This window comes from Cetorhinus maximus, chromosome 21 (assembly GCF_964194155.1).
Source record: "Cetorhinus maximus chromosome 21, sCetMax3.hap1.1, whole genome shotgun sequence".
NCBI classification, from domain to species: domain Eukaryota; kingdom Metazoa; phylum Chordata; class Chondrichthyes; order Lamniformes; family Cetorhinidae; genus Cetorhinus; species Cetorhinus maximus.
The window spans coordinates 20,496,592-20,523,983 of record NC_135899.1 but is presented as its reverse complement, the minus strand read 5'-3'; the positions used below and the strand labels follow the sequence as shown (position 1 = coordinate 20,523,983).

The 27,392-nt window shown below is 45.2% G+C and overlaps 1 long non-coding RNA gene across 1 annotated transcript; it reads right to left on the bottom strand.

Moving 5' to 3' along the window:
* Positions 1-1,672: 1,672 nt before the first annotated feature.
* Positions 1,673-14,179, bottom strand: LOC144695357 (uncharacterized). Its single transcript, XR_013579942.1, has 3 exons — positions 14,059-14,179; positions 5,628-5,954; positions 1,673-1,898 (listed from the first exon to the last, which is right to left on the bottom strand). It is a non-coding gene; the product is annotated as an uncharacterized LOC144695357 (long non-coding RNA).
* Positions 14,180-27,392: the final 13,213 nt, after the last annotated feature.

Here is a 27,392-nt window from a genome sequence, read left to right as displayed (position 1 = left end):
GAGAGAGAGAGGGTAGCGCGGGGAGCGGGGAGAGAGGGGAGGGGAATGGAGGAGGGGAGTGAGGGGAAGGGGGAAAGGATGGGGTAGGGGGAAAGGATGGGGATGGGGGGAGAGAGGGCAGGGGAGAGAGTGGAGGGGGAAAGGGGGGAGAGGAGAAAGGGGGTGAGAGAGGAGAGAAAGGGTGTTGGGGAGGGGGAGGGGGAGAGGGAGGGGGAGAGGGGAGGGGGAGAGGAAGGGGAAGGGGGAATGGGAGGGGGAGGGGGGAGAGGTGAGAGGGGGAGGGGGGATGAGAGGGGGAGGAGAGCGGGAGGAGAGGGGGAGGGGGAGGAGGAAGAGGGGAGGGGGGAGGGGGAGGAGGAAGAGGGGAGAAGAGAGGGGAGGGGAGCGGGGGTGAAGAGAGGGGAGGGGAAGAGAGGGAGGGGGAAGAGGGGGAGGGGAAGGGAGGGAGGGGGAGAGGGGAAGGGAGAGGGGAGGGGAGTGGGGGAGAGGAGAGGGGGAGTGAGGGGAGTGGGGGAGAGAGGGGAGGAGGGGTGGAGGAGGGGAGTGGGGGAAAGGAGGTGGGGTTGGAGGGATTGGGGGAGGGGGAGAGGAGGGAGATGGGGACGGGGACGTGGGTGGGGAGGGAGAGGGGGACGGGGGAGGGGGGGCGGGGAGGGAGGGGGGAAGGGGGGAACGTGGGGACAAGGGAGGGGGTGGGAATGAGGGAGGGGGTGCGAGGGGGGTGACGAGAGGGGGGACGAGGCAGGGGGGATGAGGCGGGGGGGTGAGGGGAGGGGACAAGGGGGAGTGAATGAAGGAGGGATGAGGGGGGGTCATGAGGGGTGGGTTGAAGAGTGGGGGTGGTGGGGGGGGTTGGGGGAGGTTGTGGGTTGGGGGGTTGGGGGTGGTGGGGGGGGTTGGCGGAGGTTGTGGGTTGAAGGGTGGGGGTGGTGGGGGGGGTTGGGGGAGGTTGTGGGTTGGGGGGTTGGGGGGTGGGGGTGGTGGGGGGGGCGTTGGCGGAGGTTGTGGGTTGAAGGGTGGGGGTGGTGGGAAGTGCCTGTTCTGGAAAGGGAACCAGTGATCGAGGCGCACACCTCTCACCTGACCCACCCAAAGCCTGAGCAGGGTGACCTCCCCAACCCCACCACGCACACCTCTCCCCCCCACCCCCCCTCCCCCCCAAACCCACCCACACCGCCCGCCTATAAACCCACCGGCGGGAGACCAGTAAACTTCTGTCCAAGGATCGGCCGGCGGGGCAGCTCTGAACATAGCTTGGAAAGTGAATAGATTGCACCGCATAAATATTTGGAAATGTTTACATTGTAAAATCCATTGGCTCCCTCTTAAAAGATGGTCTCTGCTTGTGACAAAAGATTTGAGTAACTCTCTAAGTAAAGGAATTCCTTTTAAATGAAATCCCCTCTCTCTGAGCGATAGCTTCTAATTAATGATCCCTTCTCACTGAATCCCCAGAGGAAATAGTCTTTATCTATTCACTCTTATCAAAACTGTTTATAATTTATTTAAATGTTTGTATTAATTCTGCTCTTATTCTCTGCCGCAGTGCTGATTTGCACAGACTGATTTAGAAAATCCATTCAGTAGCAGATGATACAAACTTCACCTTCAAAGTACCATCCGTAAATCAAGCTCACCATGAATAGTTAATGTGTAATCTGCCTGTGTAAAGCTGACGGGGTTGTTTGCGATGCATGTGTACTTCCCACAATCACCTTTCCTAGTGCTCGGGATGATGAGGCTTCTGTTCCTGTTTATTAGCTGGTGAGGCCGAGAGATTTCCTTTCCGTCTTTCTGCCATTGATACCCATGAGGTTTTCCAGAAACATCACAGGTCAGACTGATGGTGGAAGCGAGGGAGCTGGAGTTGCTTAATATCGAAGCTTTCGACAGCTGATCTGCAGGGGAAAATTACTGGTTAAAGAACTGTGATACTGAAGCCTTCATTTGCAATGAAATCTCCCTGTACAGCATGGTTGCAATACGTGTTGCAGGACTTTGCATCTATACAGCACCATATTGCATCCAAAACACATCCACACCTCCCGCCTATAAACCCGCATATTGCACCGCATAAATATTTGGAAATGTTTACATTGTAAAATCCACTGGCTCCCTCTTAAAAGATGGTCTCTCCTTGTGACAAAAGATTTGAGTAACTCTCTAAGTAAAGGAATTCCTTTTAAATGAAATCCCAAAGTGTTTCACAGTCATTTTCAAAGCGCAGTTGTTGCGTGATGAGCGCGGTCGCAAATATGCCCACAGTTTCGTCACAAACAGGAATGTGATGGATGTGGTTTTGAGGGAATAGGAAGAAAGTGGAACAGGACAAAAGGTGAATTTTCTGCTCTTTGAAAAGCAAAAGTGGATCTTCAGTCTCCACCTGAACCGCTGGAGTGTGCAACCCGGCTCTCCGTTTGAAAAGCTATCTGCAAAATGATACCTTCAAACTGTACAGCTCTCCCTCAATCCAGCGCTGCAATATCACTCGAAACCTTAACTGTGTTCCTCTCCGCAGATGCTGTCAGACCTGCTGAGTTTTTCCAGCTATTTTTGTTTTTGTTTCAGATTTCCAGCATCTGCAGCTTTTTGCTTTTATCTTAAGTCTCGGTGTGGGGGGGTCGGCGGGAGGGGACAGGGGAGGATTTTGTGTTGTTCATCAGTGGCCGCCAGTCCGACCTGGAAGTGTGTGGATTAAACGTTTTGTGGCCGAGTAACAGCCGCTCGGCAGGAAGCCGGCCCACTACTGAGGAGAACTGGGACGCCTGTAGAAAAGGGGTCAGGCTGTAAACCGTACGTCGATCATGGTCACCCATTTCAAAGGCACCCCGGTCACGGGACCGTGGCAGCTGCAGCAGAAGAACTTGTTTGGTAGCAGAAGTTTGTACGACACTTTGAAATGCATTGGACTATTGCACCACCAGCGGGCCGCAACCCTGAAGGCATGATTTAGCACAGCACCTTCATTCCTAATGTCCCTTCATATTTGCAGGAGGAAAGGTGCCCGAGGGAAGGCCAGGACCAGGGGTGGAAATGCAAACCTGGCCATTCTCACCCCTGTTTGTACTGTAAAGGGTTAATGCTCAGTATGTAAATAGACAGTCTACAGTGATGTACAATTACATAACAGCGCCTGCTGAGGTAAAGTTCTGTGTGAAGCCTTGTGCTAAGCCCTATATATATAGCGAGAAGAATGAAGAATGTTTAATAAAAGTCAAAGTTTACCAACAGCCTTGTCTCCAGTAGCCTCTATCAATCCACACCAAGAGCAACCTAAGCTAAGACCTACAACAATGATAACAGACCATTGAGAAGGAGTCCCTGGGGCAATGGGGTTAATCCATTGGACGAGGTGAGTTTGGAGGAAGAGCCCAAGGTGCTGAGATTACAAGGGCACATTTCTCTGCCTTACAAAGTGCTGAAGGGGTTGGGAGTGGGGGTAGGGATAGTGTTGGAAACTGGGGACGCTGGCGGGAAGGTGGCATTGATGCATTTTGACCTTGGAGGCTTGCAGAATACAAGGAGGAATGGGTATCTCAATGTTGAAGGGTCGAAGGTTCGAACGCTGGCTGCTATCCCCCAGCAGTCCCAGTGTGTGTCTCGAGGAAGTGTGTCTCTTTGAACTCACCTCAAATTATGATGATGCCCCTCATTCTCCTTGCTTTCCTCCCCCATGGGGCAAACATCAGCAGCTGCAGCCCCCAGCCCCGAGGGACCAACCCTAACCTCCAAGGAGGAGGAAGCCCCAGAGGGTGTGGTGTCACATCCTTACTCAGCAACTAGCTCCAGCACAGATACCCTCTCCTCAGCGGGTATGCGTGAATCGGCTCTAAGGAATTCACACACTGGTGACTGTGCATCACAGTCGCAAGATCAGCTTTCGGAGGAAGAGGTAGAGCAGGCATCTGGCACTCGGAGGAGTGCTGGAGGCAATGCTGAGCCCCAGGCTGGTGACAAGCCCCCGGAGTCATTCGTCAGGCAGCAGATGCTGCAGGTACAGCACGAGGTACATGCAGGTGTGGAAGAGATTCCAGAGGGGTTGCACACACACTGGCACAGACAGTGCAGGAGTCCATCTAGGCCATGGGCACTGTGCTGATCCCTCTTCGGAACACATGGTTTCCTCCATTGAGAGGCTGCCATGGGGGCCCAACCCCAGCAGCTCACTGATGGGATACTGGGTATGCATTCTGATCTGCACTCCATGGCCTTCTCTCTGAGCTCCAGGGCCCAGAGCCAGGGAAAGAGGTGGGTGGGGGGCACGCAAGGAGCCTGGTTCTTGTTCCTCTCAAGCAAGCAGGGAGGGCCAAATGGACCTCTCGGTGGTGGATGAGCAGCTGCCATCGGGGTCACCCCTTAGGGCACTTCTCGTGGGGGCAGCCTTTCCTCCGGCTCTCTGCCACCGGTACAGATGCCTCAAGAGTGTCGCAGTGACAGTTGAGCCTCCTGGCCCTGTGCAGGAGACTCCCAAAATACCAGAGCCCTCAAGGCCCCCAGCGACCTGAGAACACCTGCCAAAGTCATCCCAGGCAAAGAGGCATAAGGGTCAGCAGCCTGTCTCTAGCATAGCTGGCAGTGAGGGGGGAGAACCCAGAAAAGATTTAAGAAAACACTACATTACTCACACATGGGTTCACAAGGGTGATTTTCATATTTGTGAGTTAAGAAGAATGGGGATTCATTTTATACTTAAATGATTTTTCTTCTCACGTGCTAATCCAGCTGCATTCATGCATTACCTCGGTGTGATATGACAGTTTTGAATTGGATTGACTAGTTGCTGTTAAGGGAGTCTGTGTTCATGTAGGTCCCTCTGCTCAGCATCATTTGGTGACTCTGTGTTGCAGCCGTGGTCCTGGTGTTCTTGAGAGAGAGCAATACCAGGAACAGTGGGCAACAGCCAAGAGGTGTCAATTGAGCTGGTATTTAATTGGTATTTAGAAACCACTGGTTCAGCCTCAACTGGAGTATTATGTCCAGTTCTACACACTGCACTTTAAAAAAGATTCGAAGGCTTGAGAGAGGACAAAGGGAAGATTTACAAAAACAGTTTTTTGAGATGAGAGACTAGTTAAGTGGATAGATTGGCAAAGCTGTGGCTGATCTCCTTAGAGAGGAGTAGATTGAGAAGAGATTTGACAGATGTATTCAATATCCTGATGGATCTAGGCAAAGTAGATGGAGAGAAAGAGTTCCCACTGGCTGAAGTGTTGAGAACCAGAAAGCACTGATTTAGGGTCAATGACAAACGAACTAATGGTGACATAAGGAAAAACATTTTTTTTTACACAGTCAGCATTTAGGATCTGGTATTCATTGCCTAGGAGTGCGGCAGACTCAATCAATGGCTTTCTAAAGGGAATTGGACCTTCACACCTGGGACATTCCACCATCAAGGTTTTCCTCTTCAGTTTTCCAGGTGCAGACTGTTCCAGGGCCAGCTGTTCAGGAAATTCCATAGCTGCTACACCAGGTTTTTCAACCACCCAAACCCATCAGGAATGGTGGGTCAGCTGGGGGGAGGGTGGAGTAGGGACGCAGCAGTGATGGTGGGGGTGGCAGTGGTGATGTTATGTATTTTGCCATAATTCAAATCATCGCTACTTAAAACCATGAAGCAAACATACCTATTATCCATAGCCGAACACCTCGAGCAGTGATATTCCATAAATTGATGTAAAGAATATAACGTCCCTCATCTGAAGGAGTTAAATTATGAAGGATAAATGACCCATTAAACGGAAAGAACTCAAGGCGACCTGAGTACTTTTTCATTAAGGAAGGTTTCATAGCCCCTGCATGAAACTGCAACACTCCACTTGTGGTTCCATTCTCTGTGTTGCCATGGGATACTTTCCATTGGAAAACCTTCACCTGGTCCCTTTGATCCTCATTCACTCCAAGAAAGAGCACAGAACTCCCAGGAGCACAGTAAACTTCAGTTTCAGTTTGACCTATGAAAAATAGAAACAATGATTACCCCAGCCTCTGTGCAATCTGGAATGTGTGTTCAGCATTGCTTTATGAGCTGAGAGTAAATTTTGCTTATCTGAATCATCACCACTTTACTGTCAATGATACAACTGATGCATGTACAGAGGCAGGGCCTAATGTATAATGTCCACAAGCTCACATTGGCAGTGTGAAATTGGCCGTGTTGTCCATGGTGCACACTACCAGGTGCTGAATCACTGGGTGTGACCTCACAAGCAGCAGTGTCAGGAAGATATAACAATGTTATTGGAGGTTATTGTAAAATAGTGGTAGCTGTGTCTATATATGTGTGCGTGTATGTGTGTGTGTGTGTGTGTGTGAGAGAGAGAGAGAGAGACTTAATCGGATTAAAGGCAGCTGGTCTGAAGGTTTTGATGTATTAGGAAAAGCTAGGTTTGAAATGTTAAGTAGGTAAACATGGGGGAAGTTCAGAATATAAGGGGTGAAAGGACATTTGCATTTTTAAATAAACCACACTAGATTGTTTCAAAGCAGTGGTGAAATGTGTCACCCAGCCAGGTGAAGTTCAGAAACAGTGTGTTTATTTTTCCTAAAGATTACTGGTAAACTTAGTACTATGAGAGATTATTATTAGAAATGTAAAGTCCAAAGACATAGTGAAACAATCAGAATTTTCATTCAATGGGGAAAATATGTATAAAGGAGTGAAGGCTATGTGTAAGGATAGGAATTCTAAGATCTAAGAAGTGTGAAAAGCCTTCAGCATCTAAGCCTCAAGTTGCTGTCTACAAAGAACTGAAGTTAAGGAAACTCATTTTGAATTAGATTGTTCAGGGAATCATGCTTCTTTGCCTGGGACTTACAAAATCTAAGATAAAAGCAAAATACTGCGGATGCTGGAAATCTGAAACAAAAACAAAAATTGCTGGAAAAACTCAGCAGGTCTGACAGCATCTGTGAAGAGAGAAACAGAGTTAACATTTCAAGTCCATATGACTCTTCAGCAGAACTAAAGAGAAATAGAAATGTGGTGAAATATAAGCTGTTTAAGGGGGGTTGGACAGGTGAAGCTGGGTAGAGGGCCAGTGTTAGGTGGAGGCAAAGGAGAGATTGCCAAAGATGTCATAAACAAAAGGTCAAAGGGGTGTTGACGGTGGTGATATTAGCTAAAGGATGTGCTAATGGTGACATTAAGGGTGGAAAGCAGGATGAGCAAGTGACAGATGGCCCTAGTGGGGGTGGGGTGGGGGGACGGGATCGAAATAGGCTAAAAGGTGGGGATAAAACAATGAATGGAAATAATCTTTTAAAATAATCGTAGAAATAGATGGGAAATGAATATATTAAATATATATATATGATAAAAAATAAAAAAATTAATTAAAAAAAAATGAAATCTGTATGTCTTACTGTTGCCTTTACGAAAGTGTAACTGGGAGTTAGATTAATTAGGGGATTTAGAAGTTATTACAGTAGTAATTTGTAGACATTTATATGTGTTTAAAAATCATTTTTCTTGTTAATAAATGTTTAATCTAATTTTGTAAAAACCTATAAGACTTGGTGGTCTTATTACTACTGATTTCAAGGCACGCATCTCAAAATATATACAAATTGCAAAACAAGTTGTGGCAATTGTTTCAAGTTGCCTTTTGGGATTTGAACAACTCGGCATTTACCATCAACTGTGCCATAACAGCAGGCAAGAGATTGGAAAATCCCAGGGCCAGAGTCCATTATTTTCCATCAAATATTGGTTGGTCAGTAGACAGAAAATTACAGGCATGGTTTTCTGATAAGCCACCAGCAGTGTGAACAACCCAAGTAAGATAGACCTCCCATTGACTCTCTCATTTCCCCCTCTTTTTCCTTGCTATCTGCTCCATTTCTCCCTCCGCCTTCACCTGTTTCCCTCAATCTCCCCTCTCTCTCGCTCCCCCTCTCTCTCACTTATCCCTCTCCATCACTCCCTCTGTTTCTCACTTCCCCTTCTTGCTCTCCTACCTCCACCTAATTGCTCCTTCTCTTACTTTCATACTCTAGCTCCCCCCTCACTCTCATCATCTATCTCTCCATACAGTTGCACTCCCTCTCCTGCAATCTCTCTCACTCCCACCCTCTTCTTTCTCTCACTCCTACCCTCATTCTTTCACATTCCCACCCTATTGTGCTCTCTCTCACTCCAACTCTCTCTCTCTCAGTTCCTTTTTCTCTCTCTCACTCCTGCTCTCTCTCCCTCTTTTTATTGCTATCAGTTTCTGCCATGGGTTGTTTACCCTTAACTCATTAAAACCATTAATAAATCATTATCCTTGGAGAAATGCTCTTTTGATCATTTGTTCTGTACATGGTTGTGTTTTGCCTACGGTTTGAAAGCACTAACTCAGGGATTAATCTGATCACCTTCTGATGGCACTTCCTCCATTAAGGGTCGCACACACTCCCTCTACTCTGGGAATTCAGCAACCGAAGCCGTCCTCACTTTCTGGGGGTGGCTGGATTACTTACCTGTTGTCTGACACTCCGCATGTCATTAAAGCAACATGATTTTACTCCTAATCTCACTCGGATGAATACCCGGTATTAAAGGAAATAGTCTTTTAATTAAAAACAAACAAAAAGTATAGAAGAGAAACTAAGTCAGTCTGGAAGGCAGAGCAAATATAGACCTGTTAAGGCACAAGGGAATAATACAAGGCTGGGTTGCATCTATTTTAACATAAGGAATTTTACAAGTAAGGCAGATGAATTGAGGGTGTTCATTAACACATGGGAATATGATATTGTTGCTATGACAGAGACATGGTTGAGGGAAGGGCAGGACTGGCAGCTCAATATTCAGGGTGTAGAATCTTCAGGCATGATGGGGGGTGGGGGGGGTGTAAAAGACGTGGTGGCATTGCACCATTGATTAAGGAGTCAATTATTGCAGTAACGAGGGATGGTATCTTAGAAGGTTCCTCAAATGAGGCCATCTGGTAAAACAAAAAGGGGCAATCACTTTGCTGGGAGTGTACCATAGGCCTCCAAACAGTCAGGGAGAGATAGAGGAGCAGATATGTTGGCAAATCTCAGAGAAGTGTAAAACTATTAGGGTAATAGGGGATTTCAATTTCCCCAATATTAACTGGGATAGTCTTAGTGTGAAAGGCTTAGCAGGGGCAGAATTCTTAAAGTGCTTCCAGGAGGGCATTTTGAGCCAGCACGTAGAAAGTCCTACAAGAGACAGGGCGGCACCGGACCTAATCTAAGGGATTAAAGCCGGGCAAGAGGTAGAAGTGTCAGTGGGGGAGCATTTAAGGGATAGTGAGCATAACTTTGTAAGATTTAAGGTAGTTATGGAAAAGGACAAAGATGGACCAAAATAAAGGTCCTGAATTGGAGGAAGGCCAATTTCAATATGATAAGACAGGATCTGGCCAAAGTGGTCTGGGAGCAACTACTTGTAGGAAAGTCCACATCAGACCAGTGGGAGTCATTCAAAAAGGAAATAGGGAGAGTTCAGGACCAACATGTTCCTGTAAAGGTGAAGTGTAGTACAAATAAGTCCAGGGAACCCTGGATATCAAGGGATATAGAGGACTGGATAAGGAAAAAAAGGATACTTATGGCAGATACAGAGGGCTGTAAACAGGGAAGCCCTAGAGTATAGAAAGTTAAGGGGAGTACTTAAAAAAGTAATTAGGAGAGCGAAGAGGGGGCATGAAAAAACATTGGCAGGCAAGATAAAGGGAAATTCAAAGGTATTTTATAAATGTATTAAGGGCAAGAGGATAACCAGGAAAAGAGTAGGATCCATTTGGGACCAAAGTGGCAATCTGTGCGTGGAGCCGGAGGACAAGGGTGAGGTTTTAAATTATTATTTTTTAATCTGTGTTCTGTGTATGGAGAAGGACAATGCAGGTGTAGAAATCAGGGAGGGGGACTGTGATATATTTGAACAAATTAGCATTGAAAGGGAGGAGGTATTAGCAGTTTTAGCGGACTTAAAAGTGGATAAATCCCCAGGCCTAGATGAGATGTATCCCAGGCTGCTATGTGATGTAAGGGAGGAGATTGCAGGGGCTCTGACATTAATATTCAAATCCTCTCAGGCCACAGGAGAGGTGCCAGGCGACTGGAGGACAGCGAATGTGGTACCATTATTCAAGAAGGGTAGTTGGGATAAACCAGGTAATTACAGGCCAGTGAGTCTAACATCAGTGGTAGAGAAACTATTGGAAAAGATTCTGAGGGGCAGGATTAATCTCCACTTGGAGAGGCAGGGATTAATCAGGGATAGTCAGCATGGCTTTGTCAGGGAGAGATCATGTCTAACAAATTTGATTGAATTTTTCGAAGAGGCCACTAGTTGTGTAGATGAGGGTAGTGCAGTTGATGTCATCTACATGGACTTCAGCAAGGCTTTTGACAAGGTCCCGCATGGGAGAATGGTTAAGAAGGTAAGAGCCCATGGGATCCAGGGCAATTTGGCAAATTGGATCCAAATAGTGGCAGGAGGCAGAGGGTGATGGTCTAAGGTTGTTTTTGTGATTGGGGGCCTGTGAAAAGTGGTGTACCTCAGGGATCAGTGCTGGGACCCTTGCTGTTTGTAGTGTACATTACTTAATGACTTAGACGTGAGTATAGGAGGTATGATCAGTATGTTTGTATATGACACAAAAATTGGCAGTGTCATAAATAGTGGGGAGGAAAGCCTTAGGCTATAGGAAAATATAGATGGGCTGGTAAGATGGCCAGAGAAGTGGCAAATGGAATTTAAACCTGAGAAGTGTGAGGTGATGCATTTGGCAGGACCAGCACAGCAAGGGAATACACAATGAATGGTAGGACCCTAGGGAGTACAGAGGATCAGAAGGACCTTGCTTACATGTGCATAAATCCCTGAAGGCAACAGCACAGGTAGATAAGGTGGTTAAGAAGGCATATGGGATACGTGCCTTCATTAGCCGAGACATAGAATATAAGAGTAGGGAGTTTCTGTTGGAGCTGTATAAAACACTACTTAGGCCACAGCTGGAGTACAGTGTGCAGTTCTGGTCACCACACTATAGGAGGGATGTAATTGCACTGGAGGAGATTCACCAGCATGTTGCCTGGACTGGAGCATTTCAGCTATGAAGAGAGACTGGGTAGGCTAGGGTCGTTTTCCTTGGAGCAGAGAAGGCTGAGGGAAGACCTGATAGTGGTATGCAAAATTACGAGAGGGATAGATAGGGTAGATAGGAAGAAACTTTTTTAGCAGAGGTGTCAATAACCAGGTGGCATAGGTTTAGTGGGGATTTGAGGAAAAGCTTTTTCACCCAGAGGGTGCCTGGAATCTGGAACACACTGCCTGAGTGGGTGGTAGAGGCAGGAACCCTCACAACATTTAAGAAGTATTTAGATGAGCACTTGAAACACCATAACGTACAGGACTACGGGCCAAGTGCTGGAAAATGGGATTAGAATAGATAGGTATTTGATGGCCAGCATGGCCACAATGGGTCGAAGGGCCTGTTTCTGTCTGTGTAACTCTATAACCATGAGATTTTCAGAAACAGACTTAGTAATGCTGAGAAAAAGAGACATGCTGTTAAAGCTTTTCATCTTGCACTCATCAGAACAATTCACAATAACACCAAAGAGAACAACAATTTATACTGCATGGGAATAGAGCACTGACTGGTTGGCAAGTAGGCTCTGATTGGTAGAGGCATTGTCATGGAAACGGTTAATTTTATTTAAATTCAAAGCAGGCAGGTAGACTCTGATTGATCAAGGCATTGCCCCGTGGAATGGCTATCCCCCAAGCTCTTGTTTAGTTGACAAATGCACGACATGCTCCTTCTGTCTGCAAAGGTCAGGGCCCTGTGTGGGAATATATGTAGCTTCTAGCATGCGTAAGTGAGCCACAATGCAGGCCCAACTGCTAAACTTAAATTGGTTGTCAATGAAATTCTTAGGACAATCAGGATTGTTTAGAAAGTGCTGTCCAATCGCAGAATCACATCTAATGTTCAACACTATGGCCAAGATTTACTGCTCCGGGCCTAAGTCCGGTGGCTGGAGCAGAAACCCGGAGGGACTCCCACTGGAGAGCAGGGCAGGTGAGCATGCTGAATTGTGCACTTCTCACATCATTAAATTATGCAGCTGGGGGTTTGACACTGAATTGCTTGGTCAGGGGGACAGGAAGTCAGGTGTCCTGCCGTCATGTCCGGGCGCCATATTTGAAAAGCACCTAGACATTCATTCTTGCACCACGCCAGGACTCTCCAACACTGACGCGTCATCCAGGAAGCAGCGGGCACCAGCCGCAAGCTTCAGTGATGCCTCACTGGAGACTCTCCTCCAGGCCATGGAGGGCAGGAGGGATGTCCTGCTCCCCAGGGATGGAAGGAGGAGGCCCAATCACCTCACTACAGAGGAGGACTGCCCTGAAGTGCAGAAAGTGAATGACCTAATCCACACAGCCAGGGTAACTGAACCCTCTACTCCCCATACTGACCTCACGGAATCGGTCCTGGGACATGGGTATCAATGGCAAGGCCAGTATCCGTGCCACTCATGTATAAAAACTCTTTGTAAGGTGCTGGGTGCCGCCTCATAGCCCCACTGCAGTCCATGTGGTCTGCTAGTAGGGAGGCAACTGTGGGTTGCTGCCACAAATTGTGTGGGGCCGGTGTTTGTCGTAGAAGGCAACTTGCAGATGCTGCTGATGCCAGGCCTCTATTGCCTTTGTCCTTCTAGCTGCTGGAGTTCGCGGGTCTGGAGGGTGCTGCCAAAGTACCCTTGGGCACTAGTAGCAGAGCATCTTTCATATGGAACACACAATTGCCAATGGGTCAGTGGTGGAGGGACTGAATGTTGAGGGTGCTGGATGGGGTGTCACTTAAGTGGCCTGCATTGTCCTGCATGGTCTCCAGCTTCCGCAATGCTGTTGGAGCTACACTTATCCAGACAAGTGGACAGTATTCCCCAGGCACCCCACTCGTGCCTTGCACATGGTGGACAATCTTTCGGGACTCACAAGGCCACTCATTAGGCACAGGATTAGCGTGTGACCTGCACTTGCAGCAGAAGGTGCTCACAAGCCATCTCCTACCTTTACACAGGAGAAGACAGTGCACACGCACGGGAGGGAGAAGACAGGAGGGGGCATGGCCGAAATCCACCCCCTCAAACAGTGTGAACAGTGGGCTGCCAAGCTGCCAGGGGAGGACTGTGACCATGCCTGTGGTGAAGGTGAGACCGGCCTCCCCCAACCATCCAGTGAGGATGCGTGCTTAATCTCTGCAACTCAAAACCTGAGGGTGAGGCTCTGTGCAGCCTCTTCAGTCACTCATTCTCTCCTCCTTCCATTACGGGTGCCAGCAGGAAGATGGTGAGGCCAGACCCTGCAGCTGAAAGGAGCCCCAGCTCACAGCGGACCTCAGGCGAGGATGAAGACAATGAATTTTCACCTGCAGAGGCGTCACAACATTCACCTGTACCCTCCACCAGTCCGGAGACTCTCACGACAGTGGCTCATAAATCTCGTTTAAGCTGGGACTTACCAGTAATTCCTTCCGGTCATGTTTCGCAATAGTGTAAACTCAGCTGATGTGCTGGGGGGTTGGGGTTGGGTTTGTGGGGGCAGAGAGGAGAATTCAGGTGCTCATTTTAATTCTATTAATGTTATACTAATCGGGTTCCCGTTGGCCTTCAGTGGGAAAGGCAACCTGCCATAACAGTTGGGACCGCAAGTTCCCACCGGAATTTCGGGAACCTGATTTTTCCCATCCCCTCAAATTCCCTGTCCTGGCCCACCATGACCCCCACCAATGATGGGAATGGCAAATTCCAGCTTATGTTTTGAGTTTTGCAAGCTGAAGGGGCATGCTGTTTGATACGTGGTTGAGGATGTGCAGCCTACATACCTGGCATCACACCGGCATTGAAATTCGTATACCACATTACTCAACATCGACAGAATGTCTTTTTGGCTTGACAGCAGCATCCTGTTTAATTCAATATTTCTCTAAGCACCAACTCCGCACACATCAGAAAATGAAATGGTGGCAGTCTAAATAACTCCAAAAAGCAAAACCTTTCAAATTTACCCCAGGAAACACCGCTTACCTGTGATAAGTTGTATGAAGTAACCGAGTGCAATGGTCAATTGGAGTAAGCAGCACATTCTGTCTGGGGGAAGTTTCAGTCAAGATGGAAAAATCCTTGTGAAGCTATTTAATTCGCTATCTACAAAGTTAGAAGTTAAAGTATATTAGAGACTGTGATGAGATGTTTAAAAATAAAAAGTCTAGCCTTTCACAACCCTACGATGTCCCAAAGCATTTTACAGCCAATGAATTACATTTCAAGTGTGGTAACTGTTCGAATGTATGAAACACGACAGCTAAGCTACCACACACAAATAATGTGATAATGATCAGATAATCAGGTTTATTTTAGTGATTTTGATTGTGGGATAAATATTGACCAGGGCCTCACAACACCCCAGTTCTTTTACAAAATAGTGTCATGAGGATTTTTTTTTTGTCCAGAGGCAAAACAGGACCTTAGCTTAATGTCTATCTGAAAGACGGTACCTCGAACAGTGCAGCGATCCCGTCAATACTACACTGGTATGTCGACCTCAAGCATGCTGTCATTCAGTATGGATCCTAAGCAAGTGTCCACAGACAGATATCTATTTATCATTGTACACACACACACACACACACACACACAAACACAAGATTCAACACATTTTCACATGGGGGCGTAATATGGTTTTTCTGTGTTTCTTACAAGGCAATCACTGGCTTAATTATTTTTGGCAGAGCTAGGGGTATAGGACCTCAGGGAATAGTAGCATAGTGGCAATGTTACTGGGCTAGTAATCCAGAGGCCTCGATTAGTCCTCTGAAGATATGAGTTCAAATCCCAACATGACAAGAATTTAGATTCCATTAATTTGCAAATCTGGACAACAACAAACGACTAGTCTTAGTAACGCTGATCAATAAATTACTAGATTGCCATGGGGAAATCCATCTGGTTCACTGATGTCCTTCAGGGAGGGAAATCTGTCATCCTTATCCTGTCTGGCATAGATGTGAATCCAGATCCACAGCAATGTGGTTGACTTAAGTGTCCTCTGAAATGGCCTAGCATCGACCTAGGCACCAGAAGACACAGAGGAGGCAATGATACACAGGCAGGAGGGAGGGGGTGACCCTAAGAGTCCTCAACATTGACTCCAGAACTCATGAAATCTCATGACATCAGGTCAAGCATGGGCAAGGAAGCCTCCTGCTGATTACCACATGTTGCCCTCCCTCAACTAATGAATTGGTTCTCCTCCATATTGATGGAAGAAGAACTGAGGGTAACAAGGGTGTAGAATCTACTTCAATGACCATCACCACAATGGGCTTGGTAGCATTACTACTGAGCCGTCAGCCAAGTTACCGAATTACCACATTACTGTGTTAGCCGAGGTCTGAAGGGCGCATCTGCCAGATTCAACCTGTGGCAAGTGGTGAGAACCAACAAGAGGGGAAAAACATATTAAAAACTCCTTCACCAATTTCCCTCACAGATGCACCTGTCCATGACAGCATTCCTAGGAGTGACCACCACACAATCCTTGACGAGGTGAAGTCCCATCTTCACACTGAGGACACCCTCCATCATGTTGTATAGTGCTTCCTGGTAGCCTTCCATCTCATAAGACGATGGTTTCCCCCACCTCTTCTTGACCAGCTGAACTTTCCGATTTTGCTCGCCTCTTCCAATCCCTGCAAACAGTCAGCCTCCAGAGGTCAGAGCCACCGGTGTCAATGTCCCAGTTCTCAGTCTCAATGTCCACCATTTTCATATCTCATTTGCAGGGGTCCATGCAGGCAGGGGTCCATGTAAGCATGGACGCCTTGCAGGTCATGACCCAGTGACCAGTTCACTGTATAGAAGATCTTTGGGTGTATGGTCATCAGCCATGTGATGAACATGGCCAAATCAGTGCAGACATTGTTAGTTTAGCAATGAGACATTCCTAGCACAAAAGGAAAATAGTTATGGATGTCGGAAGTCAATCAACACAGTCCAAGGACGTCGCTGCAGGAGTTCCTTAGGGTAGTGTCCTAGACACAACCATCTTCAGCTGCTTCATCAATGACCTTCCCTCCATCATAAGGTCAGAAGTGGGGATGCTTGATGATGATTACACAATGTTCAGTACCATTCGCAACTCCTCAGATACTGAAATAGTCCACGTCCATATGCAGCAAAACCTGAACAACATTCAGCTTGGACTGATAAGTGGCAACATTTGTGTCACACAAGTGCCAAGCAATGACCATCTCTAAAAAGGCAGAATCTAACCATCACCCCTTGACATTCAATGGCATTACCACCACTGAATCCCCCGCTATCTACATCCTGAGGGTTCATGTGGCTCCAACAACATTCAAGAAGATTAACACCACCCCAGCATGCAACTGTGGCTACCTGGATCAGGCTGTTCATCATATTGTGAATGATGTGGCTGCAAGATTCAAGGCAATCCACCTAAACAACAGCATTGTGACTTGATTATCCTACTTGTGTCCCGATGCATTAGTCCAAACCTCTACATTACTAATGCAGTAACATTACCACTTTGTTACTGCCCCCTTCTCAACTTATTCCTCCAGTTTCAAAGATTTATGCATATAGAATCCTTGTGGCATAAAAGGAGACCATTTGGCCCATAGAATACTGACTGGCTCTCTATAGCGCAATTCAACCAGTCCAATTCCCTCCTCAGTTTCATAGCCCTGGAAGTTTATTTCCCTCAAGTGCCCATTCAAATTCCTTTTGAAATCATCCTTCACTTCCACCTCCAGCACCCACATTGACAACGGGTTCCATGGTCATCACCACACATTACATAAAAAGGTTCTTCCTCAAACCTCCACTGCATCTCTTTCCCAAAACCATAAATCTGTGTCCCCTAGTCCTCATGCAAACAACAAATGGGAATAGCTTTTCTTTACACATCTTATAGAAATGTCATAATCTTGTGGATCTCTAACAAGCCTTCCTTCAACCTTCTTTCCTCCAAGGGGAACAACTGCAGCTTCTCCATTCTAACATGGTAGCTGAAATCCCTCATCCCCGGCAACATTCTAATAAACCTCCTCTGCGGCTTGGCAAGGGCCCTCACATCCTCCATAAAGTGTGGTCACCAGAACTGGCTGCAATGCTCTAGTTGTGCCCTAACCAGAGCTTTCTAAAGGCTGAGTAGAACTTTGCTGCTTTTGCACTCAACACCTCTGCTCATGAAGCCCAAGATCCTATGTGCTGTGACAAAAGCAAAATACTGCGGATGCTGGAAATCTGAAACAAAAACAAAAATTGCTGGAAAAACTCAGCAGATCTGACAGCACCTTCTGATGAAGAATCATACAAACTCGAAATGTTAACTCTGTCTTTCCGCAGATGCTGTCAGACCTGCTGAGTTTTTCCAGCAATTTTTGTTTTTGTGTCCTTTATGCTGTGCTGATTACTTCCTCAATGAGTCCTGCCACCTTCAAAGATGTAAGCACATGAACCCTTCTCTTCCTGTACATCCTTCGAGCTTTGCCGTTAAATCTACCACTCTTTATTACTTCCGTTAAAATGCATCTCCTGAAGCTTCTCTACAAAATTCAATCTGCCACTGGCCCATCTATTCTGCTGGTTTAGCCATTTCCTGTTGCAGTCGATTGTCGTCGACACCACAGTTTAGCACAATTACAAGTTTGGTATCTTCCACAAATATTAAACTTTTACTTACAATATCTCAGAGAGAGAAAAAAAATGACCCAGCACCATCCCTTGGGCTTCCACCACCCTCCAGTCTGAAACAACAACCATTGACCACCACACGTTTTTTAATCCAAGCTGACATTGACCCTCCTATTCCAACTTTGTCGGGTAGACTTTTATTAGATACATGTCGAACACTTTCTTAAAATCCATATAGATAATAACCCATTGTATTCCTTCCATTAACCTTCATTGTTTACTTCATCAAAACATTCAAGCAGATTAACAAACACGATCTCGCGTTTTACAAATCCATGCTGGCTCTCCTGAATTAAGTCAAGCTTCCTGTTGATATTTTTCCTGATCAGACAATGCCCCTCCGGTTCACAACAGCCAGAGAATCATTTGCATGCACGATGCATTTATTCAATGATTTTAAAAGAAAGAGTGACTCCTGTGCAATCGGACTATCCTCTCTGCCGATCGCTCAGGTTCCACATGTTTCATTCAAACGTTTAACCCCCCTTAAACCAGCTTATATTTCACCTCTTTCCTATTTTTCCTTAGTTCTGATGAAGAGTCATACGGAGTCCAAACGCTAACTCTATTCCTCTCCGCAGATGCTGTCAGACCTGCTGAGTTTTTCCAGGGATTGTTGTTGTTTTTTCATTCAAACGTTTCAGCTTTAGTGTCATTAAAACCCCGAACGCTGCCGCGGCTGGAACCTGCTCGGCAGAGCTAAATGCCGGGCCAGTCGTTAACAGAACGGGCGCTGGTGCCCAGTGTTGGTGAAGAAGCCACCCCCCCAAAAAAAAAACCTGCAATAAACCCCCGGGAGCCCACCAGCCTCGAGTCAGCCTCCTGAAGAGAGTCAGCAAGAACAGCTCAGTAATGTTCAACTCAGCTCCTCCCCACAAGGCTGACGTGAGGCTGAGTTACTCAATAACCAGGGTTGAGGTAGGTCCACAGCAGGTCACCTGAGCATATAGCGTGAGGCTATGATCCTGCAGATAAATTCAACATTTCATGACATCAGTGACTACACTTCAAAGGCATTCCATTGGGCACAAGCTATTTAATTTATCCATTTTAATGACCATTCAAAAATTTGTCTCTTAGGTAAATGATAGTAAAAGATTCGGTGACGAGACGCATTTATTCGATGATTTTAAAAGAAAAAGTGACTCCTGTGCAATTGGACTATCCTCCCTGCCGATCCATCGCTCAGATTCCACATGGTCCATTCAAACGTTTCAGCTTTAATATCATACAAACCTGAAGTCCCGGGCTAAGTGCTTTTGCGACATCTTGTGGTCATAAAAGGCACTTCTCCGAGGGCCTCGCCTCAATAAATTTCCGATCTTAACATGATGTTCAGCTCCTCTCCCACCACCCTCCTCAGCTGAGGATTCTCTGCACTGTGGTGGGCAGTGTTGGTCCCATTTCTTGAGCCTGTACTTGAGCTCCTCCTTCCTCCCCCCATTATCGATAGTTTTCCCTGTGTCAGAGCACTTCCCACCTCCCCTCTTGCGGGTAGTCTGTACCCCCTGTGCCCGGCGGCTTTCTGATACTCCTGCTGTTCAATTCTGTTCACCTTTAAGTAAAATACTCATTGTTGCACAGGTGTAAAACTCAGATCAATATCATACAATTACGGTAAAATGGCAATATACAAAAACATGACATGAATAGTATCACTCCAGCATATTATTAGCTTTGCTAATATGGTATTCTTGTTTAGGTGTTGAAGCTGAGTTGATGGAAATAATTACCAGATGGACCCTTACTTGTTTTTTTGCTAAGGTTGCAAGAATTGCTCGTTGAGTTGGGACTCCTTAAGCCATCAGAAATGATAATATAAAAGCAGAAGTGACAGGTAATATGTTAAAATGGTTGCAGGAAACCACATTCATGTAATGCTATTGTGAAGTTATAGCATCTTTTGTTCAATTTCCTTTGAATTCTGATGTATTTTGTCATCAGACAATGGGGAATAAGACCTTTCTGCCATAGTGCACCGAGAGACTGGGAATTGTATAGACCCCTCGGGCTGTACGACTCACAATGAATGTATGCAGTAAATACTAAATGTATTGAAGCACCTCAGAGTACAACAGGATGTATGTCGATAACTCCAATACCATTGCACTGTCTGACTGTCTGTAATGACCATATTGAAATGACTGTAATATTCATTGATTGTATTGAAGCACCTCGTGATCCATGTCTAAAAGTTGAATTTGATTGCATTTTTTGTGATGGTGATTTAGAAATGTTTTGTAATGTTCTTCCAGATATTTTATGAATAACGTATATTTTAGCAACAAAACAAAATGTTGTCATCAGGTGACATGATCTATGTGGGAAACTTGAATCTGATTGCACGTTTTGTGACAGCCATTTTGAAATGTTTTGTGATGTTCTGTCGCATATTTTATGAATAAAGTATATTTTGCAAAAAAAACAGCATTTTGTCACCAGAGCTGAATTATTTGGTAAAGGACCTAGTTTTACCTAGTTTGCTCAATCACCCCCCCTCCCACCCCCACAAAAAAAATTCTGTAAACCTAAAAAAAAAACACTAAAACAAAACAAATAAATGTCACCTTTTAAAAACTCTTGTCCTATCTTAAGATCCAAATCAGTTATGTGGGTACTTTCCCCAGCCCAGTGATAGTCAACAGCAGCAAATTGAAATTCTGTAGCCCATTTAACCTATCAGGCGTCAGAAGGCTCTTCACCAAAGTGTAAAGAACCTATTTTTAGGTTTCTTAGACTGTGGCTTTAAAATTGAACTGTAGCTTCAAAAACTACCATGGCTGCAGTTTGAAAGACATGTTCACTGGAACAGGATGAGGAATATCTGCAATGTTGCTATCCTGGAACAGAGTGTGTCATAAAAGAACAGGATGGTGCCAGAAAAGAGTCCTGGACTAAGGGGAACTGCCTAAAGACAGAATTTTAATTAGCTCCTGACCAAGGTTTTCTGTGGCAACAGTGCAGGCATAACAGCTCCTAGCTTGCAAAGAAGGAAGACCAAAAACCTCTCTCCTTTGTGTTTGTAAGATTCCAGTAATTCTACCATAGTAGCTAGCTGGCTATTCCTCACATCTCTGTAACCTACTTTCTCTGAAAACCCCTGTAAAGAGGAAAAGGGGAAAAATCACCAGTTGAGACATTGAAAAGCAAGTAAGAATGAAGTGCTGGGAGACCATCTTATGTCATCAACAACAAACTGCAAGGAATTTGGAAGACATCAATCAAAATCAACCCATCTAATCCTGTACTCAGGATTGGTGCTATTGAACTGTTTTATCTCACCCTTAAAATCCATGTTTTGTGTGTGTGTGTGTGTGTGTTTGTTTATAGGGGTTTAAGAAGGGGTAGAGTTTAAGTTATAGAGTTAGAAATTAGTTCATATTTCTTTCTTTTGCCACTGGTTAAAGACAATTTGCTTACTAAACATCATTTACTTGTTAAATTTACATACCTGGTGCTTGTATTTTGTTAACCTAAATTCAACAGTTAGGTAGAATTGGGGCAATTTGGTGGTCTGATCAAACTGATCACACTTGTCGCGGCTCGGTGAACAGTGAGGCTTGAAATTATAGCGCACCATCCCCAGTGAGTCATGACAAAAGTAACACCGAGCCAAAGGAGATGATAGGACAACTGGGTCAGTCCACAAACAGGCAGCAAACAGAGCCTGCGGTGTTTCACTATTGTTATTACTTTTATTCCTGAACTCTTTCCGATCTCGGTGCTTAATGAGGAATCAGGCATATGCACCGGAGTTTGCCCCGTGTGTGGAAAGTGGCAACGCTGGTCAGATCCGCCTTTAAACTTGAGTGTAGAAGTGACGGGTCCCTCAGGCTGGCACAGTGGTGGGTTCCCAGCAGGCAGGGGTACCAGCCTCTCCGCTGCCGGGCAGAGTTTGAGAACTGGTCCAGAATGCGGAGCTGCTCCCGTCACCTCTTGTGAACCCAGGGGACAGCTCAAGAACGGCTGCTCCTGTCACAGTGATGGACTCGGGAGATCCACCACCGCAACCCCACCCATAAACACGGAAACCCACATCTATATATTGTTAAAATCGCAGCAGAGGGACTGGCTAAACCTCACCTGTACAAAGGGAGAGTGGCTACTGGTGCAGAAAGCGAGCATCAATCCACAGGAACAAGTGGATATTATTCGTACTAACTGGAAACTTCACACTGAATGAAATGTAAAACACAGGAATTTCTCCTACCCAATTCGGAATGAACAGCAAATGCGACCCTTTCCATCTTCCCCCATTCCCCAAAGCTCAGCAGCAAAATTCACCTTCCTTGCCTGTAACTGTGTGATCGTATGTGTGAGACTAACGTGGATCAATGTCCAACAGGGTAAAATACTGGACTGAAAAGACTTGAGTTCACAGGTTGCTGAAGATAATGTACAATCTCCGTATCTCCTTTGACCCGGAGCTTCAAACCCACGTCCACTTAGGCGCGAAGACTCTGGTGTTGCCAGGATTTTGCATTCCCCATAAACAATTCCGCTTTTGCTTCTGTCCTGCTACCGGTTCTTCTCAAATCCTAGTGTTTTGCCAATGATCCATTTCCGCAGCAGCCACCCAACTTTAGATATCTCAACTCTCAAGAAAGCTATGCTGTTCATTCTTACTAGCATCTTCCAAATAAAAATGTTGCCATCACCAAAAAAAAAGATTTTACTTGTTGCACTGCTCGGATCTTGTCCTACACATTCTCAATACCACCCCACCCCCCCACCGCCCCGTCTATTCTTTCATGGGGTATGGGTGTCACTGATAAGGCCAGCATTTGTTGCTCATCCCTACCTGCCCTTGAACTGAATGAACAGTTCAGACTCTGCCAGGAGTTGGAACCAGGTAAGGATAGTGGATTTCCTTCCCTATACAACATTTTATGATAGTTTCATGGTCAGCATTGCTGGGTCCAGCTTTCAGTTCCAGACCTTTTTATTAATTGAATTCAATTTCCACCAGCTGCGAACCTATTCCGCTGGAAATATCCTGAGTTTCTGGATTACTAATCAGTGACATTACCATGGCACCCCAGTCTTCCCTGTGTACACAGTGCATACCATTGGAACCGCCTGTGTAAACCATATGCTGTCAGCCTATTATGTTTTGAATTATAAGACTGTGAATATTTATTTAAATTGGTTATAGTCAATTGTTGAAACAATTTTTGGATATTGTCACTCGTTATTGATTGTTACCGATTATTATCGCCACCTTTAGCTGCTGTGATACTGAGACCGAAACAAGACAGTCTAAATGGAACCCTTGGTCAGTCTGTGCTCATATCCGCCTCTCAGACAGTCTCACACTTGGCCGTTTGCCTCGGATCAGATGGACCACAGCTGAGCCAAGAATTGCAGAACATAGATGCATAGTAGAGAGAGACAACAACCTCATTGAATGCACAAGTTTGTTCCTGATCACGACAAACATTAAGCTGTTCTTTTTTCCAGAAGATGCTTCATTGCTGATGAAAGATTTGGAGCAGAATTAACTGCTGGACATCAATTATTTATTAGCCGCTCAACGTGAACAAAAGTGGTTAGGTTAATGTTGGCAGTGCAACCTGATACCAGGCAGAAGATAGGTAGATTCTGATTAGTTTTGCTCAATTTAAAATATTTCACTCACAATATATTCACTGGACCAGTGCCAATTCCAGAAATCTACATTAAGTAAGGCATCTACTTTCTGAGCAACAAGAGGCTTGTCTTTTGAATTTTATTTTCCAGAACGTTGCCAGTCGCTTACAAAGTATATGGCAGGAGCATTTTCTAATATGTATTACTTCATTGACACCACTGACCTGGATGTAAATCTCCAAAGCTGAATCTTGTATCGAATTGCAAACTTTTCCTATTTATGATCAGATCACTGGATTTAAATTACAATATTCCTTTGTCCAGCACTTTGACCTAGTTATTGACTCGTTAACTTTAACTGCAGGACAAAAAGGCATGGTTACAAATTGGTATAAGGTGAGTTCAGATCTGGTATCAGGGAAATGTTTCTTCACACAGAGAGTAATTGAACTGGAATTGTCTTGAGGTGCAAAAATTTAAAAATACCTGGAAAAACTCAGCAGGTCTGGCAGCATCGGCGGAGAAGAGTGCAGTTAACGTTTCGAGTCCGAATGACCCTTCAACAGAACTAACAGTTAGTTCTGTTGAAGGGTCATTCGGACTCGAAACGTTAACTGTACTCTTCTCCGCCGATGCTGCCAGACCTGCTGAGTTTTTCCAGGTATTTTTTTATTTTTTGTTTTGGATTTCCAGCATCTGCAGTTTTTATTTGTTTTTGTCTTGAGGTGCAGGTGTTAGAAGGGAAGTTAGATTATGGAATGGGGCTGTTTTAGCTTCTATGAATGATAAACTCAAAACAGCTACCTCTCCTTGATTTATCCTTGTTATTCCATTAAAATACAGGGGCGAAGAATGCCATGAGTATGAATTAAATATGACTTAAAGAAGAGCAAAAATTGCAGCTCAGGATTCCTGGTTGCAGGGTTGCCAGACAGGATAGAGAGGAGGAATAAGAGGGGAGTGTTGGCAATATTGGTTTAAGAGACAATCACAGCTGTGAGGAGGCATGGTAAGCTTGAAGGATCATAAAATGATATATCATAAAACATCTGCCATCTTCTGTTATCATTTGTCCTAAATAGACAAAGTTATCTACTTGTTCCAATATCCACTTCAATTTTTTCTCTAGTTTCTTCTAATGTATTTCTTCTAACTACCATGGTTGGTTTTTGGGGTTCGTACTCAATCCTTATTCTAAGCTTTGAGATTTAACTTGGTGTACAATATTTTGTAGGACCTCTTCCGATTCTGCAAATAATGCTACATCATCAGTGTACCGCAAGTTCATTATGTTCTTGCCTCGAATTTTTACCCTTGGAAGTGCATCTAATTCTCTAAATAATTGTTTTGTGTACAAATTGAATAAACCTTGGTGCCAGTGCACAGCCCTGTCGTATTTCTCTCTTCACTTGAAATGTATATGTTTGTCCCTCTTCTAGACTGATATTCCCAATTTGGCCTCAGCTTAGGCTTTGGATAAATCTCACATCTTTACTGTCAATGTCAGCAGACGTATGACAACACCACCACCTGCAAGTTCTCCCTCAAGCCACACATCATCCTGACTTGGAACTGTATCGCCGTTTCTTCTCTATCTCTGTATCAAAATCTCATCCACAAAAAACAGGAAAAATCCAATCCTCCAAGTATCATCCCATCAGCCTCCTCTCGATCATCAGCAAAGTGATGGAAAGTGTCATCGACAAGCAGCTTTAACACAATAATAACCTGCTCACTTTGGGTTCTGCCAAGGCCACTTAGCTCCTAACCTCATTACAACCTTGGTCCAAACATGGACAAAAATGCCAAACACAAGAGAGGAAGCATGAGTGACTGCCCTTGACATCAAAGTCACATTTGACCAAGTGTGGCATCAAGGAGCCCAAGCAAAACTGAAGACAATAGGAATCAGGGGGAAAGTTATCCACTAGTTGAAGTTATACCTATCACAAAGGGAGATGGTTGTGGTTGTTGGAGGCCAATCATTGCAGTCCCGGTACATAACTGCAGGAGTTCCTCAGGGCAGTGTCCTCGGCCCAACCATTTCCAGCTGCTGCATTTATGTCATTCCTCCCATCATAAAGATGGAAATGGGGATGTTTGCTGATGATTGCACAATGTTCAGTACCATTTACAACTTCTCAGATATTGAAACAGTCCATGTCCAAATGCAGCAAGACTTGGACAATATTCAGATTGGGCTGATGAGTGGCAAGCAACACTCGTGCCGCACAAGTGATGGGCAATGACCATCTCCGAAAGGAGAATATCTAACCATCTCCCTTTGGCATTGGCCAGAAACTGAATTGGAACTGCCATATACTGTGGATATAAGGGCAGGTTAGAGTATGGGAATTTTGCAGCGAGTAACTCACCTCCTGACTCCCCAAGGCATGTCCAACATCTACAAGGCACAAGTCAGGAGTGTGTTCCTGCCTGGATGAGTGTGGTTTGAATAACACTCAAGAAGCTCAACACCATCCAGGACAAAGCAGCTGACTTGATTGGCACCCCATTTAAGAACTTAAACATTCACTCCCTCCACCACCAATGCACAGTGGCAGCAGTGTGAACTATATTCAAAACACACTGCAGCAACTCACCAAGACTCCTTAGCAGCACCTATCAAACCCATGCTCTCTACCATCTCGAAAGACAAGGGCAGCAGAAACATGAGTCCTTTAGGATGTCCTGATGTGAAAATTGTTAAATAGACTTAAAAATATATATGCAGCCTTTCTTTTTTATTATTTATTCATTCACAGGATCAGAGCCTTGTTGTCTGGGTTAGCATTTATTGCCCATCCCAAATTGGCAAAGGTTTTCCTAAATTTCATGTTCACTCTATCATTTCCTCAGTTATCGTCTCTGTATCATCTCAAAGAATTCTGTGAGATTTTCCAAGCACAGCTATACCGTTTAAAATCTCTTGTTTCCTACTTCCGACTATTACCTCTTAATTCAGACACGTTGTCATTTCATACTTAATTAAATGCTCTAAAATGTTCCTTACCACTGAATGTTAATCTAACTGGCTCTTTCCCACATTTTAATACAGGTCCTATTTTAGTACACTCTCCAGTGCTCAGCCACATAACCTCAATCAATAGTGCCCTGAAACATTCTTACCTAACGCATGACCTCTGAGAAACTTAAAGGATCACCATTTTATATCTGCCTAATTTTACTTTGCTTAAAGACAATGAAAAGTGAATTCGGGCAAAGTGTAAAACAAGTGGCTTTCTGCCCTATCAAGCTGTGTGGTTTAGGTTAAAATTAATACCATAATTTCCAAAACCTCAGACATTTCTTCCTTCATTTTTTCAGGATCCTGTGGAGCTCTGGTATTTTGTCTTCCTGACTTTCTCTGACTCTTCTTCACCCCCCTCTCAAGCTCTTTTCCCCTACTCTCTGACTTACTTCCTCACTCAGACTCGCTCCCTCTCAGTCGCTCCCTCCCTCTGTCTCACTTTGCCTTTTTCTCCACACCACCTCTCTGATTCTCTCTCACATCCCCTGACTTTCTTCCTCTCTCTCCATCTCTCTTTCTTTCTAACTTTCTTTCTCTGACTCAGGGTGCAGAAATTAGTTCAACAAAGTGAATGTTGAACAGAGAGGATCACTGGAGACCCAAGAAACAGCCCAGGCACTGTGAGAGTGACAGAGCATCGATGGAGGATCAAGGAACTTAAATATAGCACATTTAATCACATTTACAGCATCTTTGCACCGCCAGCCTTGCTCTTGTGTACTTTTCAACAGAATACTGTTCCCTTATGATCAGACAGATTTATGACTGACAAGGCAGTCAAGGCTTATGGGGGCAGAGAGGGAATTGGAACTAAGGCCATGATCAGGTCAGCCATGATCTTATTGAATGGCAGGAAAGACTCAATGGGCCAAATGGCCTAGTCCTGCTCATTTTTCTGATCATCTTAGGATCTGTGTGAGCAGAGAGGAGCCACACAAAATGATTGGAAAGCATCCTCAATGTGGGACACTGAATTAACACCTGCACAATGGATCCCAGTCCTATCTAATATCCTGACCTG